This window comes from Rhodnius prolixus, unplaced genomic scaffold (assembly GCF_049639745.1).
Source record: "Rhodnius prolixus isolate KJV_2025 unplaced genomic scaffold, Rpr scaffold_6, whole genome shotgun sequence".
Lineage (NCBI taxonomy): Eukaryota > Metazoa > Arthropoda > Insecta > Hemiptera > Reduviidae > Rhodnius > Rhodnius prolixus.
In genome coordinates, this window is record NW_027411634.1 from 560989 (window position 1) to 577395 (window position 16407).

Genomic DNA, 16407 nt, shown 5'->3' on the forward strand with positions numbered 1-16407 from the left:
GTAGTATGCTATAGTTTTCTTGAGTACAGATCTATTAGTTGAGAAGATATTGAGAGTTGAAATTTTTTTGGGTCATGGTTTGGTTGTGAAATGGGGCCCTAATAATCCCCACAGTAAACAACAGATTATTCGTATGATATTTTGTAATCGTACACATTCCGTTTTACTGAGTAGTATGCTATAGTTTTCTTGAGTACAGAACCATTAGTTCAAAAGATACTGAGAGTTGAAATTTTTTTGGGTCATGGTTTTACTGTGAAATGGGGCCCTTATAATTCCCACAGTAAACAACAGATTATACGTATGAAATTTTGTGCTCGTACACACTCCGTTTTACTGAGTAGTATGCTATAATTTTCTTCAGTACAGATCTATTAGGTGAGAAGATATTGAGAGTTGAAATTTTTTTGGTCATGGTTTTGTTGTGAAATGGGGCCTTGATAATTCCCACAGTAAACAACAGATTATTCGTATGAAATTTTGTGCTCGTACACACTCCGTTTTACTGAGTAGTATGCTATAGTTTAATTGAGTACAGAACCATTAGTTCAAATGATACTGAGAGTTGAAATTTTTTTGGGTCATGGTTTTACTGTGAAATGGGGCCTTTATAAATCCTACAATAAACAACAGATTATTCGTATGAAATTTTGTGCTCTTACACACTCTGTTTTACTAAGTAGTATGCTATAGTTTTCTTGAGTACAGAACCATTAGTTCAGAAGATATTGAGAGTTGAAATTTTTTTGGGTCATGGTTTTACTGTGAAATGGGGCCCTTATAACTCCTACAATAAACAACAGATTATTCGTATGAAATTTTGTGCTCTTACACACTCTGTTTTACTGAGTAGTATGCTATAGTTTTCTTGAGTACAGATCTATTAGTTGAGAAGATATTGAGAGTTGAAATTTTTTTGGGTCATGGTTTGGTTGTGAAATGGGGCCCTAATAATCCCCACAGTAAACAACAGATTATTCGTATGAAATTTTGTAATCGTACACATTCCGTTTTACTGAGTAGTATGCTATAGTTTTCTTGAGTACAGAACCATTAGTTCAGAAGATATTGAGAGTTAAAATTTTTTTGGGTCATGGTTTTACTGTGAAATGGGGCCCTTATAACTCCTACAATAAACAACAGATTATTCGTATGAAATTTTGTGCTCTTACACACTCTGTTTTACTGAGTAGTATGCTATAGTTTTCTTGAGTACAGATCTATTAGTTGAGAAGATATTGAGAGTTGAAATTTTTTTGGGTCATGGTTTGGTTGTGAAATGGGGCCCTAATAATCCCCACAGTAAACAACAGATTATTCGTATGAAATTTTGTAATCGTACACATTCCGTTTTACTGAGTAGTATGCTATAGTTTTCTTGAGTACAGAACCATTAGTTCAGAAGATATTGAGAGTTGAAATTTCTTTGGGTCATGGTTTTACTGTGAAATAGGGCCCTTATAACTCCCACAATAAACAACAAATTATTCGTATGAAATTTTGTGCTCTTACAAACCCTGTTTTACTGAGTAGTATGCTATAGTTTACTTGAGTACAGAACCATCAGTTCAAAAGATACTGAGAGTTGAAATTTTTTTGGGTCATGGTTTTACTGTGAAATGGGGCCCTTATAATTCCCACAGTAAACAACAGATTATACGTATGAAATTTTGTGCTCGTACACACTCCGTTTTACTGAGTAGTATGCTATAATTTTCTTCAGTACAGATCTATTAGGTGAGAAGATATTGAGAGTTGAAATTTTTTTGGTCATGGTTTTGTTGTGAAATGGGGCCTTGATAATTCCCACAGTAAACAACAGATTATTCGTATGAAATTTTGTGCTCGTACACACTCCGTTTTACTGAGTAGTATGCTATAGTTTAATTGAGTACAGAACCATTAGTTCAAATGATACTGAGAGTTGAAATTTTTTTGGGTCATGGTTTTACTGTGAAATGGGGCCTTTATAAATCCTACAATAAACAACAGATTATTCGTATGAAATTTTGTGCTCTTACACACTCTGTTTTACTAAGTAGTATGCTATAGTTTTCTTGAGTACAGAACCATTAGTTCAGAAGATATTGAGAGTTGAAATTTTTTTGGGTCATGGTTTTACTGTGAAATGGGGCCCTTATAACTCCTACAATAAACAACAGATTATTCGTATGAAATTTTGTGCTCTTACACACTCTGTTTTACTGAGTAGTATGCTATAGTTTTCTTGAGTACAGATCTATTAGTTGAGAAGATATTGAGAGTTGAAATATTTTTGGGTCATGGTTTGGTTGTGAAATGGGGCCCTAATAATCCCCACAGTAAACAACAGATTATTCGTATGAAATTTTGTAATCGTACACATTCCGTTTTACTGAGTAGTATGCTATAGTTTTCTTGAGTACAGAACCATTAGTTCAGAAGATATTGAGAGTTGAAATTTCTTTGGGTCATGGTTTTACTGTGAAATAGGGCCCTTATAACTCCCACAATAAACAACAAATTATTCGTATGAAATTTTGTGCTCTTACAAACCCTGTTTTACTGAGTAGTATGCTATAGTTTACTTGAGTACAGAACCATTAGTTCAAAAGATACTGGGAGTTGAAATTTCTTTGGGTCATGGTTTTACTGTGAAATAGGGCCCTTATAACTCCCACAATAAACAACAAATTATTCGTATGAAATTTTGTGCTCTTACAAACCCTGTTTTACTGAGTAGTATGCTATAGTTTACTTGAGTACAGATCTGTTAGGTGAGAAGATATTGAGAGTTGAAATTTTTTGGGTCATGGTTATGTTGTGAAATGGGGCCTTGATAATTCCCACAGTAAACAACAGATTATTCGTATGAAATTTTGTGCTCGTACACACTCCGTTTTACTGAGTAGTATGCTATAGTTTAATTGAGTACAGAACCATTAGTTCAAATGATACTGAGAGTTGAAATTTATTTGGGTCATGGTTTTACTGTGAAATGGGGCCCTTATAACTCCTACAATAAACAACAGATTATTTGTATGAAATTTTGTGCTCTTACACACTCTGTTTTACTAAGTAGTATGCTATAGTTTTCTTGAGTACAGAACCATTAGTTCAGAAGATATTGAGAGTTGAAATTTTTTTAGGTCATGGTTTTACTGTGAAATGGGGCCCTTATAACTCCTACAATAAACAACAGATTATTCGTATGAAATTTTGTGCTCTTACACACTCTGTTTTACTGAGTAGTATGCTATAGTTTTCTTGAGTACAGATCTATTAGTTGAGAAGATATTGAGACTTGAAATTTTTTTGGGTCATGGTTTGGTTGTGAAATGGGGCCCTAATAATCCCCACAGTAAACAACAGATTATTCGTATGAAATTTTGTAATCGTACACATTCCGTTTTACTGAGTAGTATGCTATAGTTTTCTTGAGTACAGAACCATTAGTTCAAAAGATACTGAGAGTTGAAATTTTTTTGGGTCATGGTTTTACTGTGAAATGGGGCCCTTATAACTCCCACAGTAAACAACAGATTATTCGTATGAAATTTGGTAATCGTACACATTCCGTTTTACTGAGTAGTATGCTATAGTTTTCTTGTGTACAGAACCATTAGTTCAGAAGATATTGAGAGTTGAAATTTCTTTGGGTCATGGTTTTACTGTGAAATAGGGCCCTTATAACTCCCACAATAAACAACAAATTATTCGTATGAAATTTTGTGCTCTTACAAACCCTGTTTTACTGAGTAGTATGCTATAGTTTACTTGAGTACAGAACCATTAGTTCAAAAGATACTGGGAGTTGAAATTTCTTTGGGTCATGGTTTTACTGTGAAATAGGGCCCTTATAACTCCCACAATAAACAACAAATTATTCGTATGAAATTTTGTGCTCTTACAAACCCTGTTTTACTGAGTAGTATGCTATAGTTTACTTGAGTACAGATCTGTTAGGTGAGAAGATATTGAGAGTTGAAATTTTTTGGGTCATGGTTTTGTTGTGAAATGGGGCCTTGATAATTCCCACAGTAAACAACAGATTATTCGTATGAAATTTTGTGCTCGTACACACTCCGTTTTACTGAGTAGTATGCTATAGTTTAATTGAGTACAGAACCATTAGTTCAAATGATACTGAGAGTTGAAATTTATTTGGGTCATGGTTTTACTGTGAAATGGGGCCCTTATAACTCCTACAATAAACAACAGATTATTTGTATGAAATTTTGTGCTCTTACACACTCTGTTTTACTAAGTAGTATGCTATAGTTTTCTTGAGTACAGAACCATTAGTTCAGAAGATATTGAGAGTTGAAATTTTTTTAGGTCATGGTTTTACTGTGAAATGGGGCCCTTATAACTCCTACAATAAACAACAGATTATTCGTATGAAATTTTGTGCTCTTACACACTCTGTTTTACTGAGTAGTATGCTATAGTTTTCTTGAGTACAGATCTATTAGTTGAGAAGATATTGAGACTTGAAATTTTTTTGGGTCATGGTTTGGTTGTGAAATGGGGCCCTAATAATCCCCACAGTAAACAACAGATTATTCGTATGAAATTTTGTAATCGTACACATTCCGTTTTACTGAGTAGTATGCTATAGTTTTCTTGAGTACAGAACCATTAGTTCAAAAGATACTGAGAGTTGAAATTTTTTTGGGTCATGGTTTTACTGTGAAATGGGGCCCTTATAACTCCCACAGTAAACAACAGATTATTCGTATGAAATTTGGTAATCGTACACATTCCGTTTTACTGAGTAGTATGCTATAGTTTTCTTGTGTACAGAACCATTAGTTCAGAAGATATTGAGAGTTGAAATTTCTTTGGGTCATGGTTTTACTGTGAAATAGGGCCCTTATAACTCCCACAATAAACAACAAATTATTCGTATGAAATTTTGTGCTCTTACAAACCCTGTTTTACTGAGTAGTATGCTATAGTTTACTTGAGTACAGAACCATTAGTTCAAAAGATACTGGGAGTTGAAATTTCTTTGGGTCATGGTTTTACTGTGAAATAGGGCCCTTATAACTCCCACAATAAACAACAAATTATTCGTATGAAATTTTGTGCTCTTACAAACCCTGTTTTACTGAGTAGTATGCTATAGTTTACTTGAGTACAGATCTGTTAGGTGAGAAGATATTGAGAGTTGAAATTTTTTGGGTCATGGTTTTGTTGTGAAATGGGGCCTTGATAATTCCCACAGTAAACAACAGATTATTCGTATGAAATTTTGTGCTCGTACACACTCCGTTTTACTGAGTAGTATGCTATAGTTTAATTGAGTACAGAACCATTAGTTCAAATGATACTGAGAGTTGAAATTTATTTGGGTCATGGTTTTACTGTGAAATGGGGCCCTTATAACTCCTACAATAAACAACAGATTATTTGTATGAAATTTTGTGCTCTTACACACTCTGTTTTACTAAGTAGTATGCTATAGTTTTCTTGAGTACAGAACCATTAGTTCAGAAGATATTGAGAGTTGAAATTTTTTTAGGTCATGGTTTTACTGTGAAATGGGGCCCTTATAACTCCTACAATAAACAACAGATTATTCGTATGAAATTTTGTGCTCTTACACACTCTGTTTTACTGAGTAGTATGCTATAGTTTTCTTGAGTACAGATCTATTAGTTGAGAAGATATTGAGACTTGAAATTTTTTTGGGTCATGGTTTGGTTGTGAAATGGGGCCCTAATAATCCCCACAGTAAACAACAGATTATTCGTATGAAATTTTGTAATCGTACACATTCCGTTTTACTGAGTAGTATGCTATAGTTTTCTTGAGTACAGAACCATTAGTTCAGAAGATATTGAGAGTTGAAATTTCTTTGGGTCATGGTTTTACTGTGAAATAGGGCCCTTATAACTCCCACAATAAACAACAAATTATTCGTATGAAATTTTGTGCTCTTACAAACCCTGATTTACTGAGTAGTATGCTATAGTTTACTTGAGTACAGAACCATTAGTTCAAAAGATACTGAGAGTTGAAATTTCTTTGGGTCATGGTTTTACTGTGAAATAGGGCCCTTATAACTCCCACAATAAACAACAAATTATTCGTATGAAATTTTGTGCTCTTACAAACCCTGTTTTACTGAGTAGTATGCTATAGTTTACTTGAGTACAGAACCATTAGTTCAAAAGATACTGAGAGTTGAAATTTTTTTGGGTCATGGTTTTACTGTGAAATGGGGCCCTTATAACTCCCACAGTAAACAACAGATTATTCGTATGAAATTTTGTGCTCTTACACACTCTGTTTTACTGAGTAGTATGCTATAGTTTTCTTGAGTACAGATCTATTAGTTGAGAAGATATTGAGAGTTGAAATTTTTTTGGGTCATGGTTTGGTTGTGAAATGGGGCCCTAATAATCCCCACAGTAAACAACAGATTATTCGTATGAAATTTTGTAATCGTACACATTCCGTTTTACTGAGTAGTATGCTATAGTTTTCTTGAGTACAGAACCATTAGTTCAAAAGATACTGAGAGTTGAAATTTTTTTGGGTCATGGTTTTACTGTGAAATGGGGCCCTTATAACTCCCACAGTAAACAACAGATTATTCGTATGAAATTTGGTAATCGTACACATTCCGTTTTACTGAGTAGTATGCTATAGTTTTCTTGTGTACAGAACCATTAGTTCAGAAGATATTGAGAGTTGAAATTTCTTTGGGTCATGGTTTTACTGTGAAATAGGGCCCTTATAACTCCCACAATAAACAACAAATTATTCGTATGAAATTTTGTGCTCTTACAAACCCTGTTTTACTGAGTAGTATGCTATAGTTTACTTGAGTACAGAACCATTAGTTCAAAAGATACTGGGAGTTGAAATTTCTTTGGGTCATGGTTTTACTGTGAAATAGGGCCCTTATAACTCCCACAATAAACAACAAATTATTCGTATGAAATTTTGTGCTCTTACAAACCCTGTTTTACTGAGTAGTATGCTATAGTTTACTTGAGTACAGATCTGTTAGGTGAGAAGATATTGAGAGTTGAAATTTTTTGGGTCATGGTTTTGTTGTGAAATGGGGCCTTGATAATTCCCACAGTAAACAACAGATTATTCGTATGAAATTTTGTGCTCGTACACACTCCGTTTTACTGAGTAGTATGCTATAGTTTAATTGAGTACAGAACCATTAGTTCAAATGATACTGAGAGTTGAAATTTATTTGGGTCATGGTTTTACTGTGAAATGGGGCCCTTATAACTCCTACAATAAACAACAGATTATTTGTATGAAATTTTGTGCTCTTACACACTCTGTTTTACTAAGTAGTATGCTATAGTTTTCTTGAGTACAGAACCATTAGTTCAGAAGATATTGAGAGTTGAAATTTTTTTAGGTCATGGTTTTACTGTGAAATGGGGCCCTTATAACTCCTACAATAAACAACAGATTATTCGTATGAAATTTTGTGCTCTTACACACTCTGTTTTACTGAGTAGTATGCTATAGTTTTCTTGAGTACAGATCTATTAGTTGAGAAGATATTGAGACTTGAAATTTTTTTGGGTCATGGTTTGGTTGTGAAATGGGGCCCTAATAATCCCCACAGTAAACAACAGATTATTCGTATGAAATTTTGTAATCGTACACATTCCGTTTTACTGAGTAGTATGCTATAGTTTTCTTGAGTACAGAACCATTAGTTCAGAAGATATTGAGAGTTGAAATTTCTTTGGGTCATGGTTTTACTGTGAAATAGGGCCCTTATAACTCCCACAATAAACAACAAATTATTCGTATGAAATTTTGTGCTCTTACAAACCCTGATTTACTGAGTAGTATGCTATAGTTTACTTGAGTACAGAACCATTAGTTCAAAAGATACTGAGAGTTGAAATTTCTTTGGGTCATGGTTTTACTGTGAAATAGGGCCCTTATAACTCCCACAATAAACAACAAATTATTCGTATGAAATTTTGTGCTCTTACAAACCCTGTTTTACTGAGTAGTATGCTATAGTTTACTTGAGTACAGAACCATTAGTTCAAAAGATACTGAGAGTTGAAATTTTTTTGGGTCATGGTTTTACTGTGAAATGGGGCCCTTATAACTCCCACAGTAAACAACAGATTATTCGTATGAAATTTTGTGCTCTTACACACTCTGTTTTACTGAGTAGTATGCTATAGTTTTCTTGAGTACAGATCTATTAGTTGAGAAGATATTGAGAGTTGAAATTTTTTTGGGTCATGGTTTGGTTGTGAAATGGGGCCCTAATAATCCCCACAGTAAACAACAGATTATTCGTATGAAATTTTGTAATCGTACACATTCCGTTTTACTGAGTAGTATGCTGTAGTTTTCTTGAGTACAGAACCATTAGTTCAAAAGATACTGAGAGTTGAAATTTTTTTGGGTCATGGTTTTACTGTGAAATGGGGCCCTTATAACTCCCACAGTAAACAACAGATTATTCGTATGAAATTTGGTAATCGTACACATTCCGTTTTACTGAGTAGTATGCTATAGTTTTCTTGTGTACAGAACCATTAGTTCAGAAGATATTGAGAGTTGAAATTTCTTTGGGTCATGGTTTTACTGTGAAATAGGGCCCTTATAACTCCCACAATAAACAACAAATTATTCGTATGAAATTTTGTGCTCTTACAAACCCTGCTTTACTGAGTAGTATGCTATAGTTTACTTGAGTACAGAACCATTAGTTCAAAAGATACTGAGAGTTGAAATTTTTTTGGGTCATGGTTTTACTGTGAAATGGGGCCCTTATAACTCCCACAGTAAACAACAGATTATACGTATGAAATTTTGTGCTCGTACACACTCCGTTTTACTGAGTAGTATGCTATAGTTTTCTTGAGTACAGAACCATTAGTTTAGAAGATATTGAGAGTTGAAATTTTTTTGGGTCATGGTTTTACTGTGAAATGGGGCCCTTATAACTCCTACAATAAACAACAGATTATTCGTATGAAATTTGGTAATCGTACACATTCCGTTTTACTGAGTAGTATGCTATAGTTTTCTTGTGTACAGAACCATTAGTTCAGAAGATATTGAGAGTTGAAATTTCTTTGGGTCATGGTTTTACTGTGAAATAGGGCCCTTATAACTCCCACAATAAACAACAAATTATTCGTATGAAATTTTGTGCTCTTACAAACCCTGCTTTACTGAGTAGTATGCTATAGTTTACTTGAGTACAGAACCATTAGTTCAAAAGATACTGAGAGTTGAAATTTTTTTGGGTCATGTTTTTGTTGTGAAATGCGGCCCTAATAATTCCCACAGTATACAACAGATTATTCGTATGAAATTTTGTGCTCTTACACACTCTGTTTTACTGAGTAGTATGCTATAGTTTTCTTGAGTACAGATCTATTAGTTGAGAAGATAATGAGAGTAGAATTTTTTTTGGGTCATGGTTTTGTTGTGAAATGGGGCCCTAATAATTCCCACAGTAAACAACAGATTATTCGTATGAAATTTTGTAATCGTGCACATTCCGTTTTACTGAGTAGTATGCTATAGTTGTCTTGAGTACAGAACCATTAGTTCAGAAGATATTGAGAGTTGAAATTTTTTGGGTCATGGTTTTCCTATGTAATGCGGCCAATATAACTCCTACAGTAAACAACAGATTATTCGTATGAAATTTTGTGCTCTTACACACTCTGTTTTACTGAGTAGTATGCTATACTTTACTTGAGTACAGAACCATTAGTTCAAAAGAAACTGAGAGTTGAAATTTTTTGGGTAATGGTTTTCCTATGAAATGCGGCCATTATAACTCCCACAGTAAACAACAGATTATTCGTATGAAATTTTGTGCTCTCACACACTCTGTTTTACTGAGTAGTATGCTATAGTTTTCTTGAGTACAGATCTATTAGTTGAGAAAATATTGAGAGTTGAAATTTTTTTGGGTCATGGTTTTGTTGTGAAATGGGGCCCTAATAATTCCCACAGTAAACAACAGATTATTCGTATGAAATTTTGTAATCGTCCACATTCCGTTTTACTGAGTAGTATGCTATAGTTTTCTTGAGTACAGATCTATTAGTTGAGAAGATATTGAGAGTTGAATTTTTTTGGGTCATGTTTTTGTTGTTAAATGGGGCCCTAATAATTCCCACAATAAACAACAGATTATTCGTATGAAATTTTGTGCTCTTACACACTCTGTTTTACTGAGTAGTATGCTATAGTTTTCTTGAGTACAGATCTATTAGTTGAGAAGATATTGAGAGTTGAAATTTTTTTTGGTCATGGTTTTGTTGTGAAATGGGGCCCTAATAATTCCCACAGTAAACAACGGATTATTCGTATGAAATTTTGTAATCGTACAAATTACGTTTTACTGAGTAGTATGCTATAGTTTTCTTAGGTACAGAACCATTAGTTCAAAAGATACTGAGAGTTGAAATTTTTTTGGGTCATGGTTTTACTGTGAAATGGGGCCCTTATAACTCCCACAATAAACAACAGATTATTCGTATGAAATTTTGTGCTCGTACACATTCCGTTTTACTGAGTAGTATGCTATAGTTTTCTTGAGTACAGAACCATTAGTTCAGAAGATATTGAGAGTTGAAATTTCTTTGGGTCATGGTTTTAGTGTGAAATAGGGCCCTTATAACTCCCACAATAAACAACAAATTATTCGTATGAAATTTTGTGCTCTTACAAACCCTGTTTTACTGAGTAGTATGCTATAGTTTACTTGAGTACAGAACCATTAGTTCAAAAGATACTGAGAGTTGAAATTTTTTTGGGTCATGGTTTTACTGTGAAATGGGGCCCTTATAACTCCCACAGTAAACAACAGATTATACGTATGAAATTTTGTGCTCGTACACACTCCGTTTTACTGAGTAGTATGCTATAGTTTTCTTCAGTACAGATCTATTAGGTGAGAAGATATTGAGAGTTGAAATTTTTTGGGTCATGGTTTTGTTGTGAAATGGGGCCTTGATAATTCCCACAATAAACAACAGATTATTCGTATGAAATTTTGTGCTCGTACACACTCCGTTTTACTGAGTAGTATGCTATAGTTTAATTGAGTACAGAACCATTAGTTCAAATGATACTGAGAGTTGAAATTTTTTTGGGTCATGGTTTTACTGTGAAATGGGGCCCTTATAACTCCTACAATAAACAACAGATTATTTGTATGAAATTTTGTGCTCTTACACACTCTGTTTTACTAAGTAGTATGCTATAGTTTTCTTGAGTACAGAACCATTAGTTCAGAAGATATTGAGAGTTGAAATTTTTTTGGGTCATGGTTTTACTGTGAAATGGGGCCCTTATAACTCCTACAATAAACAACAGATTATTCGTATGAAATTTTGTAATCGTACAAATTACGTTTTACTGAGTAGTATGCTATAGTTTTCTTAGGTACAGAACCATTAGTTCAGAAGATATTGAGAGTTGAAATTTTTTTGGGTCATGGTTTTACGGTGAAATGGGGCCCTTATAACTAACACAATAAACAACAGATTATTCGTATGAAATTTTGTAATCGTACACATTCCGTTTTACTGAGTAGTATGCTATAGTTTTCTTGAGTACAGAACCATTAGTTCAAAAGATACTGAGAGTTGAAATTTTTTTGGGTCATGGTTTTACTGTGAAATGGGGCCCTTATAACTCCCACAATAAACAACAGATTATTCGTATGAAATTTTGTGCTCCTACACACTCCGTTTTACTTAGTAGTATGCTATAGTTTTCTTGAGTACAGATCTATTAGTTGAGAAGATATTGAGAGTAGGTTTTTTTTTTGGGTCATGGTTTTGTTGAGAAATGGGGCCCCTAATAATTCCCACAGTAAACAACAGATTATTCGTATGAAATTTTGTAATCGTACACATTCCGTTTTACTAAGTAGTTTGCTATAGTTTTCTTGAGTACAGAACCATTAGTTCAGAAGATATTGAGAGTTGAAAATTTTTTGTGTCATGGTTTTACTGTGAAATGGGGCCCTTATAACTCCTACAATAAACAACAGATTATTCGTATGAAATTTTGTGCTCTTACACACTCTGTTTTACTGAGTAGTATGCTATAGTTTTCTTGAGTACAGATCTATTAGTTGAGAAGATATTGAGAGTTGAAATTTTTTTGGGTCATGGTTTTACGGTGAAATGGGGCCGTTATAACTAACACAATAAACAACAGATTATTCGTATGAAATTTTGTGCTCTTACAAACCCTGTTTTACTGAGTAGTATGCTATAGTTTACTTGAGTACAGAACCATTAGTTCAAAAGATACTGAGAGTTGAAATTTTTTTGGGTCATGGTTTTACTGTGAAATGGGGCCCTTATAACTCCAACAATAAACAACAGATTATTCGTATGAAATTTTGTGCTCTTACAAACCCTGTTTTACTGAGTAGTATGCTATAGTTTACTTGAGTACAGAACCATTAGTTCAAAAGATACTGAGAGTTGAAATTTTTTTGGGTCATGGTTTTTCTGTGAAATGGGGCCCTTATAACTCCCACAATAAACAACAGATTATTCGTATGAAATTTTGTGCTCGTACACACTCCGTTTTACTGTGTAGTATGCTATAGTTTTCTTCAGTACAGATCTATTAGGTGAAAAGATATTGAGAGTTGAAATTTTTTTGGGTCATGGTTTTGTTGTGAAATGGGGCCTTGATAATTCCCACAGTAAACAACAGATTATTCGTATGAAATTTTGTGCTCGTATACACTCCGTTTTACTGAGTAGTATGCTATAGTTTAATTGAGTACAGAACTATTAGTTCAAATGATACTGAGAGTTGAAATTTTTTTGGGTCATGGTTTTACTGTGAAATGGGGCCCTTGTAACTCCTACAATAAACAACAGATTATTCGTATGAAATTTTGTGCTCTTACACACTCTGTTTTACTAAGTAGTATGCTATAGTTTTCTTGAGTACAGATCTATTAGTTGAGAAGATATTGAGAGTTGAAATTTTTTTGGGTCATGGTTTTGTTGTGAAATGGGGCCCTAATAATTCCCACAGTAAACAACGGATTATTCGTATGAAATTTTGTAATCGTACAAATTACGTTTTACTGAGTAGTATGCTATAGTTTTCTTAGGTACAGAACCATTAGTTCAGAAGATATTGAGAGTTGAAATTTTTTTGGGTCATGGTTTTACGGTGAAATGGGGCCCTTATAACTAACACAATAAACAACAGATTATTCGTATGAAATTTTGTGCTCTTACAAACCCTGTTTTACTGAGTAGTATGCTATAGTTTACTTGAGTACAGAACCATTAGTTCAAAAGATACTGAGAGTTGAAATTTTTTTGGGTCATGGTTTTACTGTGAAATGGGGCCCTTATAACTCCCACAATAAACAACAGATTATTCGTATGAAATTTTGTGCTCCTACACACTCCGTTTTACTTAGTAGTATGCTATAGTTTTCTTGAGTATAGATCTATTAGTTGAGAAGATATTGAGAGTAAAAATTTTTTTGGGTCATGGTTTTGTTGTGAAATGGGGCCTTGATAATTCCCACAGTAACCAACAGATTATTCGTATGAAATTTTGTGCTCTTACACACTCTGTTTTACTAAGTAGTATGCTATAGTTTTCTTGAGTACAGATCTATTAGTTGAGAAGATATTGAGAGTAGAAATTTTTTTGGGTCATGGTTTTGTTGAGAAATGGGGCCCTAATAATTCCCACAGTAAACAACAGATTATTCGTATGAAATTTTGTAATCGTACACATTCCGTTTTACTGAGTAGTTTGCTATAGTTTTCTTGAGTACAGAACCATTAGTTCAGAAGATATTGAGAGTTTAAATTTTTTTGGGTCATGGTTTTACTGTGAAATGGGGCCCTTATAACTCCTACAATAAACAACAGATTATTCGTATGAAATTTTGTGCTCTTACACACTCTGTTTTACTGAGTAGTATGCTATAGTTTTCTTGAGTACAGATCTATTAGTTGAGAAGATATTGAGAGTTGAAATTTTTTTGGGTCATGGTTTGGTTGTGAAATGAGGCCCTAATAATCCCCACAGTAAACAACAGATTATTCGTATGAAATTTTGTGCTCGTACACACTCCGTTTTACTGAGTAGTATGCTATAGTTTAATTGAGTACAGAACCATTAGTTCAAAAGATACTGAGAGTTGAAATTTTTTTGGGTCATGGTTTTACTGTGAAATGGGGCCCTTATAACTCCTACAATAAACAACAGATTATTCGTATGAAATTTTGTGCTCTTACACACTCTGTTTTACTAAGTAGTATGCTATAGTTTTCTTGAGTACAGATCTATTAGTTGAGAAGATATTGAGAGTTGAAATTTTTTTGGGTCATGTTTTTGTTGTGAAATGCGGCCCTAATAATTCCCACAGTATACAACAGATTATTCGTATGAAATTTTGTGCTCTTACACACTCTGTTTTACTGAGTAGTATGCTATAGTTTTCTTGAGTACAGATCTATTAGTTGAGAAGATATTGAGAGTAGAATTTTTTTTGGGTCATGGTTTTGTTGTGAAATGGGGCCCTAAAAATTCCCACAGTAAACAACAGATTATTCGTATGAAATTTTGTAATCGTGCACATTCCGTTTTACTGAGTAGTATGCTATAGTTTTCTTGAGTACAGAACCATTAGTTCAGAAGATATTGAGAGTTGAAATTTTTTTGGGTCATGGTTTTACTGTGAAATGGGGCCCTTATTACTCCCACAATAAACAACAGATTATTCGTATGAAATTTTGTGCTCTTACAAACCCTGTTTTACTGAGTAGTATGCTATAGTTTACTTGAGTACAGAACCATTAGTTCAAAAGATACTGAGAGTTGAAATTTTTTTGGGTCATGGTTTTTCTGTGAAATGGGGCCCTTATAACTCCCACAATAAACAACAGATTATTCTTATGAACTTTTGTGCTCTTACAAACCCTGTTTTACTGAGTAGTATGCTATACTTTACTTGAGTACAGAACCATTAGTTCAAAAGATACTGAGAGTTGAAATTTTTTGGGTCATGGTTTTCCTATGAAATGGGGCCATTATAACTTCCACAGTAAACAACAGATTATTCGTATGAAATTTTGTGCTCGTCTACATACCGTTTTACTGTGTAGTATGCTATAGTTTTCTTCAGTACAGATCTATTAGGTGAAAAGATATTGAGAGTTGAAATTTTTTTGGGTCATGGTTTTGTTGTGAAATGGGGCCTTGATAATTCCCACAGTAAACAACAGATTATTCGTATGAAATTTTGTGCTCGTATACACTCCGTTTTACTGAGTAGTATGCTATAGTTTAATTGAGTACAGAACTATTAGTTCAAATGATACTGAGAGTTGAAATTTTTTTGGGTCATGGTTTTACTGTGAAATGGGGCCCTTGTAACTCCTACAATAAACAACAGATTATTCGTATGAAATGTGGTAATCGTACACATTCCGTTTTGCTGAGTAGTATGCTATAGTTTTCTTGAGTACAGATCTATTAGTTGAGAAGATATTGAGAGTTGAAATTTTTTTGGGTCATGGTTTTACTGTGAAATGGGGCCCTTATAACTCCCACAATAAACAACAGATTATTCGTATGAAATTTTGTGCTCCTACACACTCCGTTTTACTTAGTAGTATGCTATAGTTTTCTTGAGTATAGATCTATTAGTTGAGAAGATATTGAGAGTAAAAATTTTTTTGGGTCATGGTTTTGTTGTGAAATGGGGCCTTGATAATTCCCACAGTAAACAACAGATTATTCGTATGAAATTTTGTAATCGTACACATTCCGTTTTACTGAGTAGTTTGCTATAGTTTTCTTGAGTACAGAACCATTAGTTCAGAAGATATTGAGAGTTGAAATTTTTTTGGGTCATGGTTTTACTGTGAAATGGGGCCCTTATAACTCCTACAATAAACAACAGATTATTCGTATGAAATTTTGTGCTCTTACACACTCTGTTTTACTGAGTAGTATGCTATAGTTTTCTTGAGTACAGATCTATTAGTTGAGAAGATATTGAGAGTTGAAATTTTTTTGGGTCATGGTTTTACGGTGAAATGGGGCCGTTATAACTAACACAATAAACAACAGATTATTCGTATGAAATTTTGTGCTCTTACAAACCCTGTTTTACTGAGTAGTATGCTATAGTTTACTTGAGTACAGAACCATTAGTTCAAAAGATACTGAGAGTTGAAATTTTTTTGGGTCATGGTTTTACTGTGAAATGGGGCCCTTATAACTCCAACAATAAACAACAGATTATTCGTATGAAATTTTGTGCTCTTACAAACCCTGTTTTACTGAGTAGTATGCTATAGTTTACTTGAGTACAGAACCATTAGTTCAAAAGATACTGAGAGTTGAAATTTTTTTGGGTCATGGTTTTTCTGTGAAATGGGG

At 33.7% G+C, this 16407-nt stretch overlaps 1 protein-coding gene across 2 annotated transcripts in view; it reads left to right on the top strand.

The window, feature by feature from the left end:
* side-VII (sidestep VII transmembrane protein) overlaps positions 1-16407 on the top strand; it is a 494219-nt gene that overhangs the window by 417623 nt on the left and 60189 nt on the right. The gene's annotated exons all lie outside the window — the stretch shown is intronic.